Below are 13,114 nucleotides of genomic sequence, written 5' to 3'. Positions count from 1 at the left end.
TTGATAATGTGAGACTTATGCAACATGTGCTATTTTTAAAAGTGGGAGAATAAAGATTAAAACCAAGTATTAAAAAAAAAAAAACCAAGTATTTTAAGATTGATTTTTACAAAACTGAGTTGTGGTATTTAACTGAAGTCAGAAATCCTGATGCCATGACTTCAACACATTTACTGGTTGTGGTGATGTGGGAGGCCTGCTCAGGAGTGTAAAGGTAACCCAGATTTCTCCAGGCCCCTTTCTGTTTTTGTGGTACAGATGAGGCCACTAATCTGAGTACCAGATTAGTACTCAGTATGTGTGAGTGACAACTCAGTTTCTGCTCAGAAGCTCCCTATTTATTTCTGATAATTCTTAAAGGTATCCTAATAAAAGGTCTTAAGTCAAATCAAAGTCAAATCAGCTGACTCATTTACAGTTATTGAATTATTTTTGATAGATTAGCTGAGTGAGCCCTCTAGGTCTCCTCTCACAGACATGCGACCAGGTAGGAAACGGTGGAGAGAACACACATACTTGTACCTACCAGGAACAAGACAGTCCTCTTACCTCAGTAAGCTTGATGCAGTCCCAAGTGTCTGTCCCCTCAGGTGCTTTAGGGGCAGCTTTCCTGAAAGTTCATTCAGAACAGATGGGAGAGTTATGGTTACAGCAGGATTCAGCTAACTTCCTGGCTGTGCAGGGAACAACACACCAGCAGTCACTTCAGGGCTATTCCAAAGGACAGGTGGTTTGGCTCCCTAATTCCTTTTACCCTGCTCATACTGGGGCAGGATATCTAGCCAATCCATGCATCTCGAAAACTACTCACTTCACCAATGAAAAATAATTTCTGATATCCACAGTGCTGACTAAGCCTCTCTTGTGGATCAGGAGATAAGCTTAGCTCAGGTGCTTTCGGCTACCTCTAGTGTGGGCCTTTGATTAGCCATCCCCACGGTTGTCTTTCCTGTTAGGATCCTACAGATGAAGTTAACTGACCACTCCTGGTACAGATGAAAAGGTCATACATGTTTGTACCACATGCTCTTCACAGAAGCATCTGATGGGAATCCCCAGGAGATGGTTGGGTTTCATAAGGCAGAGTCTGCATCTTTGGCCTCTGCCTGTGATGTCACCAAGGGGTTTGCCTGCCACTGCCGCGGAGAGAGATGTTGAGGTTCCCAAACTGTTCACCCTGAGGACTCCGAGTGGGACTGCTTTGTCCTCCCTGCATGCTGCTCTATGACACCTTGAAGAAGGAGGTGACCCCCCACTCTGGGCCAGCCTTATCTGGGGCCACCTGTTTCCCCAAAGCCTGGCAAGCCTGGCTTTTCTGGCTTCACATGAGGTCTCATCAGAATGCTACTTTTAAACTCATCCTGTATATCCACATCTTAAAATCTACAAGACTTGAGGCAATGGGTTCTTCTTTCTGAACCTTGTACCTGAAAAACACTGCTTTCGTTTCTGGTTACCAAGTTCCAGTAAAGCACTGCTTATGAGCAGGAATGAGGGTGCGGAAGCAAGAAACAGACGTTCCAGTCCAAATTGCGGAAGACCTGGCAAAGAGCCTTCAGGTAGATGGATCCAGAAATTGTTCTTAAGCCCTCCCTGTAAAGGGCACTCCCCAGTTCTTTAGTAAGAAGCTACGGAACCTGCTACCAGAACTTAGTAGGTGGCCTTTCTAGACTCTTCTAACTATGTGTAGAACATTATAGAGTTTCACCCCAGAGTGTGGGTTCTGTAGTTTTCAGCAAATGCTCCCATCGTGTTTGTAGATTTCTAAGCCAGAGAGCCCACTGAGGTCATTGCTTTGTGTAGCATCTCTGCCTGGATGGAATGCACTCTACCTGGATGATTCTAGTCAAGCTCTGGAGATTTAAAATGGACAAAATCAGGAGAATGTCTCCTTGCAGAATTGGGTCTAGGCATTTAGTGGGAAGTTCTTGAACAAAGAAATCACGAGTGGGGCTTCCCTCAGCTTGTTTTTGAGAGATGGTCTTACCGGTAGCAGAAGTCCTGGATCGGGATCCCAGTTCAACCGCTTTCTTAGCCATGTGAACTTGAGCAAATTATTTCATCATTTTGAGCCTCTATTTCCTCATCTGTAAAATGAGGATATGGTAACCTTCTCTTGAATCACAGGTTATCAAATTAGATAATGCTTATGAGAGTACTTTGGAAACAGTAACACATCACAAAAATCAAGTGACAACAATTTAGCCTTATTTAAAATAGAGTTGATCTGATTGATTCTCCTAGCTAGTATACTCATAAGATTCTATGGATGTAAAGGGAGAAATCTGGAACACCATAATAAATATGTTACCATTTATTGAATTATTTTTTTCTCCAACTGCAAATATACTACATGAACATTGTAGAAATTTTGAAAAATAGAATGGCACAAATGAAGCGCCTGGGGGGCTCAGTCAGTTGAATGTCCACCTCTTGGCTTCCGCTCAGGTCATGATCTTGCAGTCATGGGGTCGAGCCCCGAGTCTGCTTGGGGGCGGGGGCGAGGAGTCTGCTCTGGATTCTCTCCCCCTGCCCGCCTGCTCCCTCCCCTGCTCATGCTCTCTCTCAAATAAATTTTAAAAATCTTAGAAAAAAAAAAAAAAAAGAATGGCACAAAGAAGGAAATAAAACTGACACATAATCTCACAACTAAAAAAGTTCATCACTTTTTGGGGTATATCTTCGTAGTCATTTTTATCTGCAAATTTGGAACCACACCAAACATACTGTTTTCACTTAAACTGTAACTGTTTTCTGCATCATTAAATCTTTTACAACCTGAGTTTTAGTGACTACCTATTTTTAAGGAAATGTTTATTTTAAAACCTGTTTAAGTGTAATCAGATGGTATGAAATGCACACTTTTTAGTGGCTTAACAGCTGAGTTTGCTTGTCAAATAAGAGGTAAGGAGCGAGAGAAATCTTAGACCGGTTACTTCTGTCTAGCTCCAGGCTGTGCAGGAGCTGAGAGGCAGCTGTTAAATTGTCAGGAATTTTGTGAGGTGGTTATTAAGCTGTTGGTAGCTTCGAGTGGGCCATGGCTAGGAGTATTTACACCAGAAAAACTAGCCCGAGCTAAAGAACCTGAAAAACAGCCCCCACCCCCACCGGATGGTTGCTCAGGACATTACTGTGTCTATTTAATCTCCATACTGTTTGACTTAAAGTTTAAGAGAAAGAAACGGATTTCTCTTTTCATCACCCAGAAAGACTCCATCCTAACATCTTTTCATTTAATAAACCTAAAATGAAACACCATCTTAAGACTTCAGCCACATTCTTCACGGTCTCTGGAGCAAAAGCAAAAATAACCTGAAAGCTAACGACTAAAAATTCTGTATCAATAGTCAATGTTGTGTATATATGTTTTGTTCTTCCTGAATAAGATAAATAGGTGGGTGGTTGCATGCCGATGAACCAGCAGAGAAAGCTCATTTGCAATTACTTTGAACTGAGGGAAGATCATTTATTCTTTGATCTAACCCAGACTTGTTTTGGGGACTGATCATTAATTTTGTTTAATAAGAGCTGAGTTCCATCTGTCTGGCAGGGGTTTTATCTAGGCAGGTGATCACGGCGGCATGCGCGTCAAGGTCAATCTATGTAACTGTAGTCTCTTCGGAATGTGTACACTTGTCTAAATTGTGATAATAACTAGACGGCAGCATGAAGTGAGGGGTCAGAGGAGTGATGTGCCGGCGTCAAATTTTATTGGGCCAAATGTGATTTGAAATAGAACCAGCCTCATTTCATTCAAGGCAGAACCTATCGACTTCTGCTAGCTTGACAAAATTAAATTAACCCTAACTCTTTCCCCCCCTAAACAATTACCACCAGGGTTTTAGATATCCTCCAACTGACTTTAAGGCGAAGAGATGGACAAGGTCCCCTCAAGGGCCCTTTCAGCCTCTTAACTTACGTGAGCTGAAAAAGGAAATGAGAAATAACTCAAGGGGGGGGGAGGTGAGAATCCCTGAGCTGATTTTGCAGACTTGAGTTCTCTTCCCCATGCACACTGTCACCTTCACGTGGCTCCCACTGACCCCTGTACCGTTCGTTACCAGGAGCCCGGGCTTAGAATTCTGGAAGCTTCCTGAGAGTAACAGAGATTCTGGAGAAGTGGGGGTGTATGTTTGATCAACGTCTTCCAAACCAAATATAAGAGTAGGTCACCATTTTGGAGAGCAATGTTCCCCGGGGGATGACTTCTGCGCTTTGGTAGCAAGCACCTAGTGATCATACCCTACTACCAAGCACCGTGCTGGGAGCTGGGAGCTCACCTGGTTCTCACAAAACCCTCTTTCACTGGAATCCTTCCTCCCATTTTACAGATGCGGAAACTGAGGCTCAGAGACGTTAACTCCGGCCTAAATTCCCAGGGCTGTGCTGTGCGTTGCTGCCTCCTGGCTCTATTCGCGAGCTGCCATAGGCGATGCCTCCTTGGTTCTTAGCGTTCAAATACGTAAGGGAAGGTGAGTCACTGCCTGTAGTGCTTGCAACCTTAGTGTCTAGAAGGGCCTCGAAGCCACAAACCTCTCCGTTTTCTCTAAAATGGAGCTGATTGAGCCCCTTTGCCTAGACTTCCCTCCACTTCCTTTGTCTCTCCCTTGAGATTCCCCGCTGGCCCTGGTGCAGGCTCTCCCTCTTGCTGCATCTTGGATCTCCTGGCACCACCTCACTGTGCCATCTGTTGGAGGGTTACCCCCCACTCCCCCACCTTCCCCACCCCCCTTCACCCCCCCCCACCCTGGGCGGGCAGGGGTCTCAGGTCTCTGCCCTGTGCCTGTGCCCCAAGGGATGCAGCCCCACAGCGAGTGCTCAGTGAATATCTTGCGGGGGGGACGGGGATACTGCTGCATCGCGTCCCCTTTTTCTCACACCCCAGCCACTGTCCACTCTGCGCACCCCATTCGTGCCCTGCAAGTGTGCTCAGGTGTCTGGTCAAACCCAGGCACCTGTGTGCTGTCCTGCTCCATCCTTACAGGCATCTGACCTGCCCTCCCATCCTCCCTCCTGCCCTCCCTCCTCCTGCCTCCCCTCCTCTGTCTCAGACACCTCTCACCCTGCCATGACTTCAGTGAGATCCTGAGTCTCTAAGTCCCACTGGCTTGACTGTGCCCCTCAGGCCCTGGTTCTGAATTCCCAGCCACCTGCAGATGCTGCCAGGTGCCCTCCATGTGACATCATCTCCCTCTTGTGCCCTGGACCTGAAACCCTGGTCACACTGAGCTCTTCCTTCCTTGCCCCACCTCCACCTCACTGTCCTGTCTGTTGTCCTTTCCCAGAGCCATTTGTGCCCCCATCCCCATCCCCACCAGCCCATTTCCGCCTTAGGCTTCATTGTCACTTGGTTGAACTATGGTTTAGTTGGTCTTCGAGCTGTTAATCCCCTACCCCCGATCCAAGGAACACGCCGCTGTCAAAGGTGTCTTCCCATCCTTGGCATTACCCCAGGGTGCACAGAATACAGGTGTAAGTCTCTTAAACTGAGACTCTAGCCTCTGAGTCTGGCCCCAGATGGCTTCCTGGCTCTATCTCCCATTTTTCTTATCGGAGACTCTGAGCTTTTGCCAACCAGAACACTCTGTGTCTCACATATGCCATTAGAAAAAAAAAGTATATATATATATATATATATTTACATCTATGTATATATATTAAATATATATGTATATATATTTACAGTTTTTACTTGTCCTTCAAGGCCTTGCTGGGATGCCACTTCCTCCAAGAAGCCCTTGCCGATTTCTCAGAAGTAATTTATCCCACCTCATCGTTCCTAAATTACTTCAGGGTGTTTTTTCTTGCCTCATTTGATTTCATACTACGGTTATGTGGGAAACTTTCCGGCAAGACTAACAGGTTTTGTTTGGTTTTGTTTTTCCAGAGGCCCAACATGTTGTGAGGCCTCGTATGCTGGAGGCAGTTAATACTTGTTAAATGAAGAAAAAATTTTCATTCCCTGTCTACTTTGTACAGTTATGATGGTAAATGGAAAAATCTGCAAGGAAAAAAACCCACAGAGCTCAGAAAAGTGTTGATGCCAGAGCATTCCAAATTGCTTTCAATATTCAGAATTGACATAGAAAAATAAAAAGAAATCTCCCTAAAACGCCGTGGCGGTGTGGGGTTAGAATTCACCATTAACCACGTAAACAGGAATTCAAGGGGAAAATGATCAAATTGGACTCATTTACATGTGTAATTACCCACCTGTGATCATTCTCTGGTCTTATCTAGTCCCTCTTTCTCCTCCCACATGGAAGTTAAAAATACTTTGTATCAAACATTTTCTTCCTAACCTAATGCAGTGAATTCTTGGAATGGGGGGTGTGTGTGTGAAGACAGGCCCTGCTGCTTGAAACAAGACCTGGATCACCGTGGACCTCAGGCCCAGCTTGTGGGTCAGGAGCCCGGCCCATAGACGTCGTTAGCCACCTTCAAGGAGGGTTTGGAAGTCGGTGGCCCTGGAAAACATCCTGCCAGTGATGTTCAGTGATCAGGAAAGCCAGGAAAGGAAACTGTGGGCTTTTAATCCCTTGGGAATCTGGTAGGCACAGCCCTATGGCAACCCGAAATAGTTGCTTTTGCTGAAAAGATAGGTGTCAGGGAGTGGGCTCTGCTTCAGGACACTCTTCCTGGGGGTGGGGTCGGGGTAGAGAAGGTAAACCGTGGAACTGGGGTGACAGGCCCTTGAGCTTGCGGAGGCAAGAGAACAGTGGTTGTCCAGGCCTGCAGGTGTCTGGGGCCCCAGGGAACTGGGACCTCTGGGGATGCTCTCCGGGGGCCCTGCAGCGAAGGAATCTGATGGTGCGGCCCGGGTCCACCCGAGGGCAGGGGCCTTCTGTCCAGGCCCCGGACACTCACAGGGTGGGCATCTCCTGGGAACTCTCTGGCCTGCTCTGACCGGGCCCTGAGTTCAGCAAGACCCCCCAGGTGGTCCCCACGCGCGCTGGGATCTGAGATGCGCTGGTTTAGAGGACGGTGAGTAAGACACCTCGTCACCATGCTCTTGCTCATCTGTTTTTATCACGGTTGTGAAGTTCTCTGAGCACCCTGGTGATTTTTGCTGTCCCTCCATTTGACACCCTATTTTTTTAAAAGTTTCATTTGAATTCAATTTGCCAACATAGAGTATAACACTCAGGGCTCATCTCATCACGTGCCTTTTTTTTTTTTTTTTAAAGATTTTATTATTCATGAGAGAGAGAGAGAAGGAGAGGCAGAGGGAGAAGCAGGCCCATGCAGGAAGCCTGATGCGGGACTCGATCCCGGGACTCCCGGACCATGCCCCAGGCCGAAGGCAGGCACTAAACCGCTGAGCCACCCAGGGACCCCCATCACATGCCTTTTTAATGCCCGTCACCCTGTTACCACCACCACCCCATCCCCCACCCATCTCCCCTCTGCAACCCCCCTATTGAAGTAGGTTAGTATTACCATCCTGCTCCGAGGTGGATATTTTTTCCTTAATCTGACCACAAGGGCCGCATTTTACCACATAAATATTCATCGTGTCTGGCTGGCCCAGTGGCAGCAGGAGGCCCCTTCCCCTGGGGGGTGGGGTGGCTTCATCTCGACCTGGAAGTCTATCCCTCTGGTAGCCTTACCCGAGCTCCTTAATTAAAATCATGTTCAAGGCCTTTCCCCCCCACCCCCCCACCTGTTAACCCCCCACCAGATTGCCAGCAGCTTGGGTTGCTGGGTAATTCATTCCTGAAATTCTCTACACCTACACTCCCACGAGCAGAGCATTCCCCCAGAGACTTAACGTTTTACACTGAGAAGTTAATCATGTTTTCTCTTGCAGTCACTTCTGGAGTTTCCATGACTCAGGTTCTTTACTAAGCCCCCTCCCCTGATGCTTTCCCAGTCCTGAATGTGGTGTTTCCCAGAGCCCTTTGGAATTGCCAAGTGAGAGGTGTCAGCCTGCCTGAAAAAGCACATTTCTGATCACCTGGCTGATCTGATCATCTGGCTGATCCCAGGAATCCTAGCCTATGTATTAACGCCATCCGTTCTTCTGGAAATGAGAAGGAATGCTATAATGCTATTATCTTTTTCTGGGATGAGGCCTCAAAAGCATTGTATTCAGATTCATCCATTTTCCAAAACCCTAAGGTAAATTTGGACAATCCCATTTGAAGTCAGACTTGAAATGGAAGTCTTTAGGTATGTGTGTATATACTCGAGCATTAAATTATTTTACCCAACAGAAGGTGGCCCAAGCCAAAGAGGTGCTGTGACCTCAGACTGGACTGGGAAGCCCGGAGCCTGGGGCGGGGGGCGGGGGGTCTGGGTCCTGCCGAGCTTAGACTAGCAGAGCAAGTCTTGGTCACTTAGCCTTGGTTTCTCCCCATCTCTATGATGAAGAGGCTGGACTAATGAATTGAGAAGGGTGCCTCCTTTCATTAACCTAGTAAATCAGAAGGTCCTTTTGTTGTTCTAATGAAGCCTTGACTTGAAGTGGCAAAACTTGATCCGTGGCTGATAGATGCCCACAAAGCATCTGGAATCAGATAGACGTTGACAATACTCTCCCTTTTGGAGAACCAAGACCACAAAAGAGCCTTCGAATGGAAGTGCCCCACCCACATTTGCTGCTGCTGCTTGGTCGTATGTAGGTGGCTGGCAGGTGGCTTTCTTGAAGATATTCTTGAATCAGCTCATGGAATTCTGAATAGAATTAACACGCGGGCACGTGAAGCACTTGATTTAACAGCATCTTCTGGCCACTCACTGTTTCAGTAAGAAGATTAATCAATTTTTTTTTTTTTCTTTTCTTTTCTTTTTTTTCTTTTTCTTTCCTTTTCCTCTTTTCTTTTCTATTTCTTTCTTTCTTTTCTTTTTTTTTTTTTCTTTTCGCTTTTTTCTCTTCTCTTCTTTTCTCGTTTCGCTTTTTTATCTCTTCTCTGCTACTTCTCTTCTTACTGCTTCTCTTTTTTCTTTTTTTTATTTCTTTTTTTTTTCTCTTCTTCAATTTTTCCTATTTCTCACCATTCTTGTGTTTTTCTCGGATTCTTTTCCTCTTTCTCTAAATCGACGTACCTTCTTTTCTCTTTTTTTTTTCTTTTTTCCCTCCCCAGTTGGAGCTCAACACAGGGCTTGAACTCCCAACTCTGAGATCAAGACCTGAGCTGAGAGACCCAGAGTCAGATGCTCAACCGACTGAGCTCCCCAGCCCCCCTGAGGATATGAATCATTAAAATACTTTGGTTGATCCCTCTTGTCATGGCTCAGGTCCCAGTGAGCTGCACGTTCAGTGAAAAAGATGTACGTCCTGCTGTAGTCATTTTACTTTTGCCTGGTCTACCCTCCAGGCCCCGTCACTGTACCCCCTTGGCAAAGCCATGAGCAACCAGAGCTGCAGTTAGGGCTGGATGTCAGCCACAGAGCAGGCCCAGCAGAACCCCGTGATGCCAGCCACCCGGTGGTTTCCAAGGCAACCCCTGATGTCTCCCTCCCCGGGCTGAAGGGGGGAGCCCGGGAGCCTCTCTCCTGACGTGGCTCTGAAGAGAACCAGCACCCGGCGAGGACTCTGGTTCCAGGCCTGTTTCCGATTTTTCTATGGAAGGATAAGTCCTACGTTTATCTGCCCCAGTGCTGAGATGAGGATTTGAATTTAAACGGAACTCTTGGGTGGTGGACACGGAAGATCACTGGGCTGAGAAATCACTGGGTGACCCTCCAAGGATGAAGAAGTAACGGGGTCAGAATTCTCACCAGAAAAAAATAATTTCTGTCACGACAGGGGGGTGGGGTGGGAGGATTAGCAGGAGCCAAGATGCGGATAAGGGGCTAGGGATAGCCCCCAACCAGGGCAGCTCCGGTCTTGCAATGTTTTTCTCATTGTTGCTGAGACTGTAAAATTTATTGTCCAAACCAGGACTCTTTCTTCTTCCTTCCTTCCTTTTTCCTTTCCTTCCTTCCTTCCTTCCTTCCTTCCTTCCTTCCTTCCTTCTTCCTTTCTCTCTCTTTCTTTCTTTCTTCATTCATTTATTACATTTATTTATTCATGAGAGACCCACACAGAGAGAGGCAGAGACACAGGCAGAGGGAGAAGCAGGCTCCCCCTGTGGAGCCTGATGTGGGTGGGACTCGATCCCAGGGCCCCAGGGTCATGACCTGAGCCGAAGGCAGATGCTCAACCACTGAGCCCCCCTCCCCTAAACCAGGGCACTTTAGACAGGGGTCGGGGGGAGATTTAACAATTAAGCCGTCCTGACAGACATAAACCATCCGAGGCAGGCCAGCACACGTCTCCCTGCCTTCTGTGTTGCACAGTAAGGAGTCCTTGGAACAAAGATCCTCCCCAGCGCATGGAGATGGAAAATCACCAGGCTCCTGCGATCAAGATTCCTGGTCCTCTGATGAGACCGGTCAAGGGGTCATGGGGGAACAGAAGAGGGAAACCAAGAAACGTGGGAGGCTTTGGATGGCAGTTAGGGGAAATGTGACAGGGTGTCAAAGAGAAGTGAACAGGGGCACCTGGGTGGCTCAGTGGTTGAGTGGCTGCCTTTGGCTCAGGTCATGATCCGGGGTCCTGGGATTGAGTCCCACATTGGGCTCCCCGCAGGGAGCCTGCTTCTTCCTCTGCCTGTGTCTCTGCTGCTCTCTTTGAGTCTCTCATGAATAAATAAATAAATATTAAAAAAAATAATAAAAAATAATAATAAAAAATAAAAAGCAAAGGTATGTTTTAGCCTGTTTGGGCTGCTCTAACAAAATGCCCATGGACTGGGTGGCTTATGAACACCAGAAATCTACTTGTCCCAGTTCTGCAGGCTGGAAGTGAAGTCCCAGAGCAAGGCGCTGGCATGGCCGGGTTCTGGGGGGCCCTCCTTCCTGGCTGTGGGTGGCTGTTTCCTTGCTATATCCCCAAGTGGTGGAGAGAAGACAAGGGGCCTCTCTGGGGCTCCTTTTATAGAGGGCACTGACCCCAATCACAAGGGCTCCACTCTCATGACCTAATCACCTCCTGAAGGCCCACACTGGGGTAGGTAGGATTTCTTTTTTTTTTCTTAATATTTTATTTAATTTATTCATGAGAGACACAGAATGAGGCAGAGACACAGGCAGAGGGAGAAGCAGGCTCCCTGAGGGGAGCCCGATGTGGGGACTCGATCCCAGGACCTCAGGATCACACCCTGAGCTAAAGGCAGATGCTCAACCACTGAACCACTCAGATGTCCCCGTGGGTAGGATTTAACATGAATTTGGGGAGCAACACAATATTTGGTCCATTGCAAAGTACTCAAAAAATATACTTTTGCTATAGAAAAATGAGAAGATACAGGTAAATGAAGAAAGACAATGAAATCATCTGTAATCTAAGCACTATTCAGATTTTAGTATGGATCCTTGCACACCCTCTCTTATGCATTTACTTATGCCTATACCTATAATTATTAAAATGATAGCTGTAATAATAATTATCATATTATGAACAGTTTCCATATCAGCAAATGTGTCTTGTAGAACATTGTTTTTAATAACTATGTAATGTTTTCACAGTAGTGAGTAGTTCGTTTACCCACAATTTCTTGGGCATCCAGGGTACGAGACTTTCTATATTTTCTGTATTACAAACGACAGGGTATTGAACATCTAGTAGAATCCTCTGTGCGTATATAATTAGTGACTCTGGAATGTGTGAACTATCAGTAGGCCATGTGACCCGTAACTCCGGGGTCTGTTGATGATCTGATTGTGGAATGTACACGTGACAAAAACGAGGAGCCGGACATGGGTTCTAGTTCTGGCCCAGACACATAATCCCGAGTGTATACCTTAACCTCTCTGTTTAGGTTTTCTGATTTGTAACAGAACAAAAATTAGACATGAGCAATGCTGCTGTTCCTTGAACTGGATTATTGTAAAGATCCAATAAGGTAAGTGTGTGATAAACCATTTAAAGTCATAAAGCAAAAAAAAATAATAATAAAAAAATAAAGTCATAAAGCAGTTTACCTTTATAGGGATTTATGACTTTCTTTGCAAAATGCTATTTCATTTTATGTAAAAAAATTTTTTTTAAGATTTTATTTATTTGTTCATGAGAGACACAGAGGCAGAGACATAGAGAGAGAGAGAAGCAGGCTCCATGCAGGGAGCCCGATGCAGGACTCGATCCTGGGACTGGAGGATCATGCCCTGGGCCAAAGGCAGACGCTCAACCACTGAGCCACCCAGGCGTCCCTCATTTTGTTTTTTAAAAAAGATTTTATTTATTTATTTGAGAGAGAGAGAGATAACGAGAGAGAGAATGAGCAGGGGAAGGTGCTGAGGGGTAGGGAGAAGCAGGTCCTCCCTGAGCAGGTGGGGCTCCATCCCAGGACCCTGGAATTGTGACTTGAGCCGAAGGCGGGTGCTTAACCTATTGAGCCACCCAGGGGCCCCAAATGCTATTTTGAAAAATTCTATTACATCGACTAAAACTTCTTCCAATTTTTTGACATTCTCTAGGAAAACTGATTTTTATGAACCAACCAACAAGCATTGCATAATTTGGAAGTTGTGGCGCCTGAGTGAGCACTTCCAGGGAGAAGCTACTAGAAACTCAGGCTAATCAGACACCTGCCTGCCTGCATTCCAGATGATGATCACAAACCAAAGGCAGAGGGAGCACAGGCTTTGCAAAGGAAGTAACCCTTGGTGTAAAATTGTCGGGGAGGGGGAGTGGGTGGGTATGGAGGAGGCATGGGTAGTTCCCCCTCTTCACTCCCTCACCCTCAGCCATCAGCCAGGACACTGCTCTGAAACAGGAGAGTAATTTGGGGCTGATCCTGTCCAGCCTGAGAGAGACAGAGGCCAGCCTGCTGTCAGAGATAACAACGGCTGTTGGAAGGCAAGTCTGGGGGAAATATTTTAATAAAGAATCCTGGGAATTCCAGTTCCAGTTGGAGCGGGCCCCAAGGGGGCAAGTCAGGAGCATGAATGGAAATTTGCAGCCTGAATTAACCCCAAAGACGACAGTCCCATGGCTGGAAACCATGCATGCCTCCCACATACCTGCCATTCACCCATGGGACAGAAAGGCACAGGGGTGGGGGTGGGGGTATGAAATACTGCTCAGCACACAGGAAGGGGTCCAAAGACCCCCCTCCCTCTGACC

General features: G+C 46.7%; 1 long non-coding RNA gene across 1 annotated transcript; it reads left to right on the top strand.

Moving 5' to 3' along the window:
* The first annotated feature begins 9,459 nt into the window (after positions 1–9,459).
* Positions 9,460–12,664, top strand: LOC119878960. Its single transcript, XR_005387255.1, has 3 exons — positions 9,460–9,709; positions 11,808–11,891; positions 12,466–12,664. It is a non-coding gene; the product is annotated as an uncharacterized LOC119878960 (long non-coding RNA).
* Positions 12,665–13,114: the final 450 nt, after the last annotated feature.

The sequence above is a fragment of the Canis lupus genome, unplaced genomic scaffold, assembly GCF_011100685.1.
Source record: "Canis lupus familiaris isolate Mischka breed German Shepherd unplaced genomic scaffold, alternate assembly UU_Cfam_GSD_1.0 chrUn_S2146H2346, whole genome shotgun sequence".
Classification (NCBI taxonomy): domain Eukaryota; kingdom Metazoa; phylum Chordata; class Mammalia; order Carnivora; family Canidae; genus Canis; species Canis lupus.
Note: the sequence above shows the minus strand (reverse complement) of the source record. Positions and strands in the feature narration are given on the sequence as shown.